This window comes from Agrilus planipennis, unplaced genomic scaffold (genome assembly GCF_000699045.2).
Source record: "Agrilus planipennis isolate EAB-ADULT unplaced genomic scaffold, Apla_2.0 scaffold47, whole genome shotgun sequence".
In the NCBI taxonomy this organism is placed as follows: Eukaryota; Metazoa; Arthropoda; class Insecta; order Coleoptera; family Buprestidae; genus Agrilus; species Agrilus planipennis.
This window is the reverse complement of record NW_020442442.1, coordinates 1,655,958-1,665,879: the sequence shown is the minus strand read 5'-3', so window position 1 is coordinate 1,665,879 and position 9,922 is coordinate 1,655,958. Positions and strand designations below refer to the sequence as shown.

The 9,922-nt window shown below is 35.5% G+C and overlaps 1 non-coding gene across 1 annotated transcript in view; it reads left to right on the top strand.

Annotated features, from left to right (window-relative positions):
* Positions 1-806: 806 nt before the first annotated feature.
* Positions 807-9,922, top strand: part of LOC108744593 — a 181,713-nt gene continuing 172,597 nt past the window's right edge. Inside the window, exon 1 of the transcript XR_003232302.1 lies at positions 807-1,050. This is a non-coding gene — a transcript (uncharacterized LOC108744593). The remainder of the gene's footprint in view (positions 1,051-9,922) is intronic.

Genomic DNA, 9,922 nt, shown 5'->3' with positions numbered 1-9,922 from the left:
CTAGCAAGGAGATCGGGCTGAAACTATAGCTACAAGCTATCCAAGGATGGTACTATAGAATGTCACCTCAAGGTAGGCCTAGTGGCGTCATCTCTTGGTTAGGCCGGAAACTTATCAATCCACCCTCGTAGAATCTAAAAATGTAAAAACATACAGGCTGTTCCATTTAAAAAAATACAACTGATACATATTGTTCTTTTGGGACACCTCGTATATTATGAAAATAATTTTAAAATATACCACTTATGGGTCCCCATCCGCCATAACAAAACTTTTTAAAAATCCAGGAACATAGCCGTAATCTTTCGTATCGTGTAACGTAAATAACCCTGTATATTGATTACGAATGGGGTTGTTGGACTATTAGCCAGTTTTTATTTTGTCACGTAACAGGTATGATAATTTTTATATTTCTTTATTATCGTGAGCAAGTTTGTCTGCGGTGATATTATTGTAAATAAACGAGGTGTTAGGAAGGTCTTTAAAGGGTCATAAACATATACGTTTGTGCCTATGTATCGCTCTAAAGCCGCTCGGCGACGATGCCACGGGGGACGCGCTTTTGTACAAGCTCGTCGACGACCGAAGCAATCGTTATCGGCGCAGGCGGCGCTGCTGTCGTCCTTTCGCGGTTAGAAAGAGACGTTTCCGATGCGACGCCGCACGACTGACGGAGACGGACTGCGAAAAAGCGGCCGACGACGCCGTGGCGTCGTTTCATAGCGACGCGCACGACGCGGCCGACGGCGTGTGGGGGAGAGATATCGCCTGATAAAACAGATCCGGCTTGTCGGCAGTACGTTTAGTTGTCGTACGAGGTTTTATCAGAGTGGTGTCAGATAGAGTTAAGTTAATCGTTATCATCACCTTACATCGCAATCGTCTGTCGTTTCATTATCTAGAACATTTGTGGTTTTGTCGAAAAATGTACTGTATTCGCAATAGTTGTCAATTAATTTTGTGTCAAACCTGAGACAGAAGAGAGTGAAAGTGAATTGAATTCTTAAGTATTCTCATTGAGCTTCTTGGACTGCTGGTGGGGCGCGCAAAGTGAGTATCTACGCGTTGCTGTCACTAAAATTTTGTGAAAAATGTTCAGACCGGGTCTGATGGATGTTGTTTTAGCAAAACGAATTATCAACAGTGTGATAATAACAAAACAAATTAATATTAATATAACCCGTATTTCTTGTAATCTACTAATTTATTAATCTTTGATGAATAAGACAATAAAATGCTTCTGTACCCAGTGAAATTGTAAAATTGTATCTCCTAAACCGTTACAGAAAACTTTACAGAAACCTACTTTATCAGCCCCTTAAATAAGTACCATACGATTCCACTCTCCATTAGTCTTGTTGTGATTTGTAACTTGTACATTCACAAGTAATTGGAAATAAAAAATTGTAGTCGATGAACATTTAATAATGGTAGCGGGAAGTATTTCTAAACTCCTTTCGGCCGTTTCAATGTTTTTTTTTTCCGCAATGTTTTTGATTTTTTATTAAAGAAACTAAACATGTGTTGGTGTGCTTGGTTTACATATTATGTATAATTGTGTATACTTACCTGGGCTGTTTATCTCTCTGTCCCTACATATCAGAAGCTGGATTATTTGTTTTATCTTATCGCAGCTACCAGCTCGTTGAACGTTTTATATTTAGGCAAAAAACCTTCGAAATGATGACAGTTAAAAGGCTTCCAAGTACTGTTTGGCGCCTTGTTCTCAAATTGAATAAAACCGGTTAAATGATATTTACGAAAAATTATTTTTTCCCCATATATTAATTTGTATATGTATTGTGTAGACATTTAATAACTTACATCCTCAGTTTAACTTTACCCAATTGGTGTTAAAAACATTATTTTCATTATATACTGATTGAGATTAAGAACTGAGCTAATCTTCGCATTTCCCTAAAACTAGAACATTCCACATCCTTAACTATTTCCGAACAGAAGTCTAATATAAGTCTACCTCTACTCCTCTTAACTCCCGTTTCTGCCTCTCATATGTCTCTGACTAGACCTTCATGCCTGAGAAGGTGTCCTACCAACCTATCTCGCCTATTTTTTATTGATTTCCATAGAGTCCTCTGTTCTCCNAAATTATTTAATAACATAAGGGATTGGAAACGAAAAAAATAAAAAATAAACTAAAACGAAATAATACAGGACGCGGTTTTTTTAACAATTTCGGAAAGATGAAACAGTTCTTATACAACTAAATGTGGCTTAGTAACTCCAACATTTGCTAGTAATTGGGGATACATTCATGTTTAACAAGTTCATTTTTACTGATCACTATTTTAATCTCCTTTTATCAGTAATTAAATATAAATGGTCAATATTTAAATCCACGTGGTACAACTAATTAACTAAATTAACTCATAAAATAATTTAACCCGTAATTATGTAATTCCATTCGGATCGTTTTTTATTTACACTAGCCATTCATACTTATGTACTGACCGGTTCTTTATACTGATCATTTCGAGAATAAAGGTCATAAGGTCTTCAGTTCAAAGTGTAGACGCGCACTATTTGCGAAGAGTAATCTAATCTAGGTGTACATCTGCCCCTCTCAACTCCTGCTTATTATACTATTCATCCTATTGGCCCGTTGCTTCGTAAGCGAAAATAATAAAAGTTACAATTTGGACCCGAATTTGTAAAAATAAAATCCCAACAGAAATAAATTTACTAAGTATTTTATTTAATATTACAAATTAAATAAAAATTGAGATTGTTACAAGTTACCTAATAAGTTCTACTATTTCTACGACAAATTCAGTAATTTACAGCCGAAAATTGTAATTTTTGCGTTGTCATAAAAATTTAGTATTCTCCGTGTAATGCGTTTGTTATTTTTTTATTTACTGGTAGTTGAAAGAAAAAATAACAGTTATTATACGGGTACTTATATGTGCATGTAACGTTTGGTTTATGATACCATAGACTGGTCTTCTTTTAAACGTTTCAGAAGCATCATTAAACTGCAATTATTATGGCTTTTAAGGTAATAAACGTTTTTATTGTTCGTATGTTTTGTTCTTTGGTTGACAGATGGAGATATTATCGATTACCGTTTATATTATCTGCTGTTGCATATTATCAGTTTTATCGGGCTTAATTCAAACTTAACATCTTATCTTATCACCATTCCCTTAATACAATTTTCATTGTAAAACTGCCACCGAGTTCGGTTATTTCATTTACTGTTATTATTATTGGTTTATTTATTGCGAACTGATAAACTAAAAATTCCAATAAAACGGCCGAGATTTACTGCTGAAAGCAAATACTTTTAGCTTTAAGAGTGGCTCTTGTCTGATGATTTACCCGTGAAAAATGTCCGGGTTTATGAGATAAATAACTCACCGCGAAAACCAACTCCAAAAATACGGTCGTGTTCTTTTCTAACATATGGTCTATGGATTTTGCCAAAATTGCGAAATATTCCTAATATATAAAGACGAAGATATTTCACTTCACATTTCTTTTTTTTCTCATTCTAAGTATAAAATAAATCATAACCGAAACTGTGCAGTCTATACCAGGTATGACCAGAGTTAGATAAAAATGTGCAAATTTAAATGATGTTGGATACTTGGGCGATGATTTAGCAACACTAACCTGCAGATTTTCCTTCGAAATTCATCATCATAAAGTCGTCAGTCCTAAGACTGGTTGGACACGCACCTCCACTCCTTCCTATCCTGAACTAATCTTCGCATTTCCCTAAAACGAGAACAATCCACATCCTTTACCTCTACTCCTCCTAACTCCCGTTTCTGCCACTAATATGTCTCTGACTACACCTTCATGCCTGAAAAGGTGTACTACCAACCCATCCTATTTCTTATTGACTGCTATAGACTCCTCTGTTCTCCTAGTTTTTCTAATACCTCTTCATTTCTAACCTTCTCTATACACGGTATCCTCATCATTCGCCTATAACACCACATTTCAAACGCTTCTAATTTTTTCTTTTCCACAGCGCCCATTGTCCATGTTTGGCACCCGTCCAGCGCCGCGCTTCAAACATACACCTTTAACAACCTTTTTCTTATTTCTAAATTAACCGTTAGCAAGCATAGAAGTGACTTCTTTTTATTGAAGGCGGCTCGACCCTGTGCTATCCTCTGCTTTATATCCCCACTAATCCTTCCGTCCTGACTTATCGGTCTTCCTAGATAACTTAAATCAGTACTCCTTATTTTTCGTCTCCTATCTTTATATTCGCTCTTTCCCTACTTTTTCTTCCCTTACTTTTATTTATTTTCATACAGTACTGTTCTGTAGTAGTAGTAGAAAACCACTATGAAAGTCTACCTAAAATCGTAGGTAGAATTCGAAACCGTCATAATATACGGGGCGTTCAATTTAAAATAACGAAGTTGTTGTCAACTTCCAGTATAATCGGACGTTCTACATAGATGCCGTTATTTTAATTGAGGAGAGCATACTTACATTTGTCGAAATTTCAAAAATTCGAATCTAAATAATTTCCGAAATATTCTAATGATCGGTCACCGTGAGACACCCTGTATACCTGCAGATAACGGCGGGGGTGGCGGACACTTGTGAAAGAGGCGGAAATATAGGGATATAAATACCATGTTGAGAGCATGTAAACCTCAACTAAAGAAAATATGGATCTTTACTAGGTATGGTAAATATCGACATCTAATTTGCATCAATACTGTTTGACATGTTTGTTCGTAGAATATTTAACTATCACGATCGTCGACCTAACTACGTACCTTGTATTTGCAGACAAAATTGCGTTGAATTATCTTATGATGCAACGTCCAAAAGGTTAATACGTACATAAATACCCCTGGCGTGAAACCATTCATAACCGAACGAATCGCCCGAATAAAAAATTAAAAGGTCGTGAAATAATTCAGCCGGTGCAGCCAGTTCGTAGCGAAAGCACGCGATACTTTGAGACCTTATAAATATTCAGATAAAAATTGATTTAAATCAATTTATGTATAATCGGTCATTTATATAATATCGAAATAGTACAATATAACTTATAACTATAAATATCGAGTAAGAATTCTTGTTAAGGTATACGAGGGCGGTTCAATAAGTTCCCATGTTAGAAATGAAGACACCTTTTTTTAAAGTTTTTTTTTTTATTTTTCAACATAGTCCCCTTTTAGAAAGATACACTTCTCCCAACGACCCTGCCATTTTTTTTACTCCTCCAAAAAATAAGATTTGTCAAACTCTCCAAAATGCCCTCCTGTCTCGGCGATGACTTCTTCGTTTGAGCTAAATTTCTTTCTCGCTAGCTATTTCTTCATGGTAGGGAACAAGATGAAGTCGCAGGGAGTAAAATCGGGGTGTGCGGCAGCAAATTCATAACGTAATTCATGCATTTTGGCGGCAACAACTCCTGCCGGTGCGTTATCGTGTTGAAAACGCATCTTCTTTTTCGTCAAATGCGTCCGTGTCTCCTTCAATTTTTTGTCGAAGCGGTCCAATAACTCACTGTAGTATTCTCCAGTGATAGTTCTTTCTTTTCCTAAAAAATCCGTAAAATGATTTCCTCGGTGACAACGTTTGCCAGGCTTCCTGGTCGCTCCTATCAAAAACGGATCTTTGCCAATGTTTAAATTCGTTGAAGCAATATCTAACTGTGGTCGTAGATGGCGAAATGTCTCCATAAACAGTATCCAACTTTGGTTTCATCTTCTCGCATTTTTTGCCATCCAAAAACAAAAAGCGAGTATCTTTCGGTGATACTGCTCTTTTTCCATCTTAGCGAAAATAACGAAACACGTCTCAGTCGAATGACTGCCAAATCCAAACTAACCTATCAATCCGTCTGAAATTCGTTTTGGCGTGGTTTGATAGATGGCAGTACACGATGACAACACCAATTTCCCTCGGAAACGTCCTCTGTCTTCAAACACGGGTACTTATTGAACCGCCCTCGTAGTTCACACAATACAAAAATCGTTTCACCTATTCTACGATTTTTTTACAGAAAAAGATAATGCGAACACTGGAGTGATTCTTCCAGATGTTTATTCCTATTCTTATTTTTCGAATCATTTGGTGGCAACTTTATTGATAAAACTGCAACGTTTGCTATTAATTTAACATTTGTGTTTCTTGTTATTGTTCTATTCAAGAATTGTACTGAGGTTGAATGCATTACTGAATCAATTTTTTGAGTTAACTTTTCTATCGGTGTGTCTGCACAATTGTTATCGCAATTTCTCTGTACCTTGCCAATTCACGCCCAGGTCCGGCTTCTGGTTGTAACTTTTGATTTTCTTAAAAATTGTTTTGTCTCTTAATCACGTTCTTTAACTTTACTTACCGTATAGTTCCCTATTGCATCTAGGTAACATCCTTCAACAACAAGTTCAATAATTCCATTTGATAAAATAATTCAAGAAGTAGGTATAGATTAGTGTTCTTAAAAAAATGGGATGGACTGAGTCACTTTTTAACAGAAGGGGGTTGTTTAAAACATTATGGTGACCTCCGATTCCGTTGGGAGATTTTAGTCAAAGGATTACAAAAATGCGAAATTATTGCTAAATTCATAAGTAAAATAGGTTTGTGAGTAACGAACTGACGGTATTTAGGCGGATAGGTATACCTGTACATACAGGGTGTTTCAAGGTGACCACCAATTAGAATATATCGATGTAGCTGCATAGTTGTTATCGCAATTTCTTTGTACGTTGCCAATTCACGCCCAGGTCCGGCTTCTGGTTGTAACTTTTGATTTTCTTTATCTTACAGTTCCCTATTGCATCTAGGTAACACCCTCCATAACTTGCTACTTATTTCAGAAACATTTTACATCTCATTTCTGGTACACAAACGTAATTAGGTTGCAACCTAGACCTACAACAACACGTACCTATGTCTGTATTGTACGTACCTGGTTTTCGTTCGCGTTGTATGCGACTATGTATATAGGAACGTATAGAGAATGATGTTTTGCGTAGGTGTGTATTTGTAACACGTTCTTTAGTCACTACTTTTTGATACATATGTGCGTAATATGGGTAAATTTACCGTGAAGTTACGTCTAAGATTCTTAATTAATAGTTCTCCTATATTCCGGAAAAAGTAAATTGGCTTTGATCTTTCTGTTTGTGCGGTGTAAAGTTGAAAAATAAACGGTTTTAAAATACACGTAGTAAGAGCACGTTTGTAGGTATTATAAAATGGAGGAATTATTAAGTTCAGTTTCGAATAGTCCGATATACTTAACAGACTAACATTGTTTAACAGGAATGTGCTTGTTATTCTTGCTTAGTTCTTAGTAAAATTTAGTACATCAAAAAACCGACAATAATGTAAATTTTCAAGGCGAGTAAGAGAAAACAGAATAATTGCCAGCAGGACTCAAATCGGGGATTTAAAAAGAAAAACAGGAAAATAGAAAAAATTTCCGACGTAATATGCGACGCTGTGTTTAAAATATTTCATTATGAAATCAGTATTTTAAATTGATTCATCGATTATTTTTAGTGATATATAATTAATTAGTAATGACAATTCTATTATTACAATTTAAAATATGTTTTGTCATTAAATTTTTTGATACTTTAACTATTTTTTCAGTTTGGTTCTTTGTCACAAGAGCGGGTCTAGATTTTAGTCTGGGTCAATTTTATACTTTTTCCGTTTGAATTTATGTTTATTTATTGCTTAGGAATTTCATTGATTCAATTAGTATTTTCAGATCACTGATTAGTTCAATTAATAATTTACTAATTTACAGTATTGATGTGACTGTGAGTAGAATATTTACTGAATATTAGTGAAAGTCCGCTGTTTCTTTTTTAGAAAGGCTGTCGTGTTCTACGCTATTGGGATCCGTCCAATGGGCATACACCATCTGGTGGCAAAATTTATAACTCGAATGAGGGAAAAATTTACATAGGAACTGTGCACGTAAATTGTAAAATTGTTTATTAAAATAATAATACACGTTAAAAAAGTAAAAATTTTTTTGATGGTGGGGTCGACGAAGTTTTCTTCCAAAGTTAAATCAAATAAAAAGTTAATATGTTCAGTGAAAAGCTGCAATAGCACTTCAGACATAGATCTTCACTCTTCACCTACATTAACTACTTTCCAATAAAAACTAACCGTTTTATATATGTAAAAAATATATTCGGAAAATTAGAGAAAAAAGTAAACTAATAGAAGCTTGGATGAAAGCAGTAGGTATCAAAGAAGTGAATTCCGGAATAAAAATTTGTTCACGTCATTTTAATGCACATGATTATATTTCAGCAAGTATTTACCATCAGCCATAACCTTAATATTTAAAACTAGAATCATACTAAAATTATAAAGTGAGAAATTATTTATTCCTGTGTAATTGATTTAACACAATTCTAATGATACGATATAAGTATTTTGAGGTTAAGAACCTACCTGCTGCAATACAACAAAGTTGCAATAATGTGTTTGCAACGTTCTCTTAAATCGGCTTTGCACGTGCAAGTCATTGATATGATATTGCTTAAATCACCCAGAATCACCTCACCAATTATATAACGTGAATCACTTTTTAAATCCGAAGTTTGTAAAAAGTAGGCAGTAAACTTGACGGAATTTGAAGGCTAGCTTCCGGATTTGTTATTTCCGAATTTTATAATGTGATTGGCATTAAAAACACGCTCACCTTCAACGAGATTTCCTTTTCGAGGCTTTGTGTCAGCCCAATCACATATTGTGTCAATACTTATCATTTTATCGTAATTTAAAAACTTGGAAATTGCACGGTACACTATAGGAACTACGATAAATTTTCCCCAATCGGCGCCATGTTTTTAGGCTCCTCCCATTTGACGGATCCCAATAGCAGTCAAACTTTCAACGTATATGAAAATTAGCGGAAAATAATCCAAAAAATAAAAGACGACACACAAGATTCTCATTCTGTCTCGTATTACACTATAGTGGATTGTGGGACCTAATGATTTTAATAAATTAAGGTTCCGTTTTTTCATTCTGATAAGCAATTTTAAGGCGATTTTTTTCTTAGTTTATATTATGTTGTTCTTATCACTACATCATTTATGTGCGTTTGACCATTTCATGTGGAATGTACCATAAGCCTAATGGACATGCATAATAGAGAATTGCGAATACAATAAGTTTCCGCCTGAATCCTTGAAGAAAATGAACGAAACGTGCTGCGTAGATCTATCGAAAATTTTCCGAAACAATTAGTGTTCTACATCCATTGGTAAATAAACCCATGGTCTTTTTCATCGTTTTTATCGCCTCCATAAATCGATTGTTCGCCGTTTTCCACGTAAGTGACTTTTGTTGGTTAGTCGTTGTAATACATGTATGTTCGCGTTCGACCGTCGAAGAGAAAAATAGACGAAAAAAAAAGAAAAAGGTTGCGAGTTTTACTGCCGACTGCAACTGCATGTATTTAAATGAGGAAATGCGTTGCGAAAGTAATCGTGCTTAAATGACGAGGTTGCATGTTAGAGGACCATACTTCATGAAAGCCGATCTGTGGTCGAAAGGGTTACGAGGAGTCGATTTCGTACCCGCCTGCCATACATGTATGTACTAGTATACCTACGGTTATAATGTCATGCCCCGATGCCATGCTTTATTATGACCGGATCCGTTTAGTTTTGTAACATACAAGCGTTTGTATTTGCGTGCACTTATCCATTTTTCTATAAAAATTAATACATAAATGTTACGTTAGGTTAATAAGTATATACTGTTAGGGTACACGGGGGGCAGTTATAGTACCGAGCGGTATGGCCTAGAGGTTTAGACCATTGCTTAGCATTCGGGAGGACGCCGGTTCGATTCCGGGTCCGTCTGCCTTGGTCCAAGTTTTTCTGTGGTTTCCTTGGATCACTTAGGCAAATGCTGAGGCAGTAATATTCCACAGATA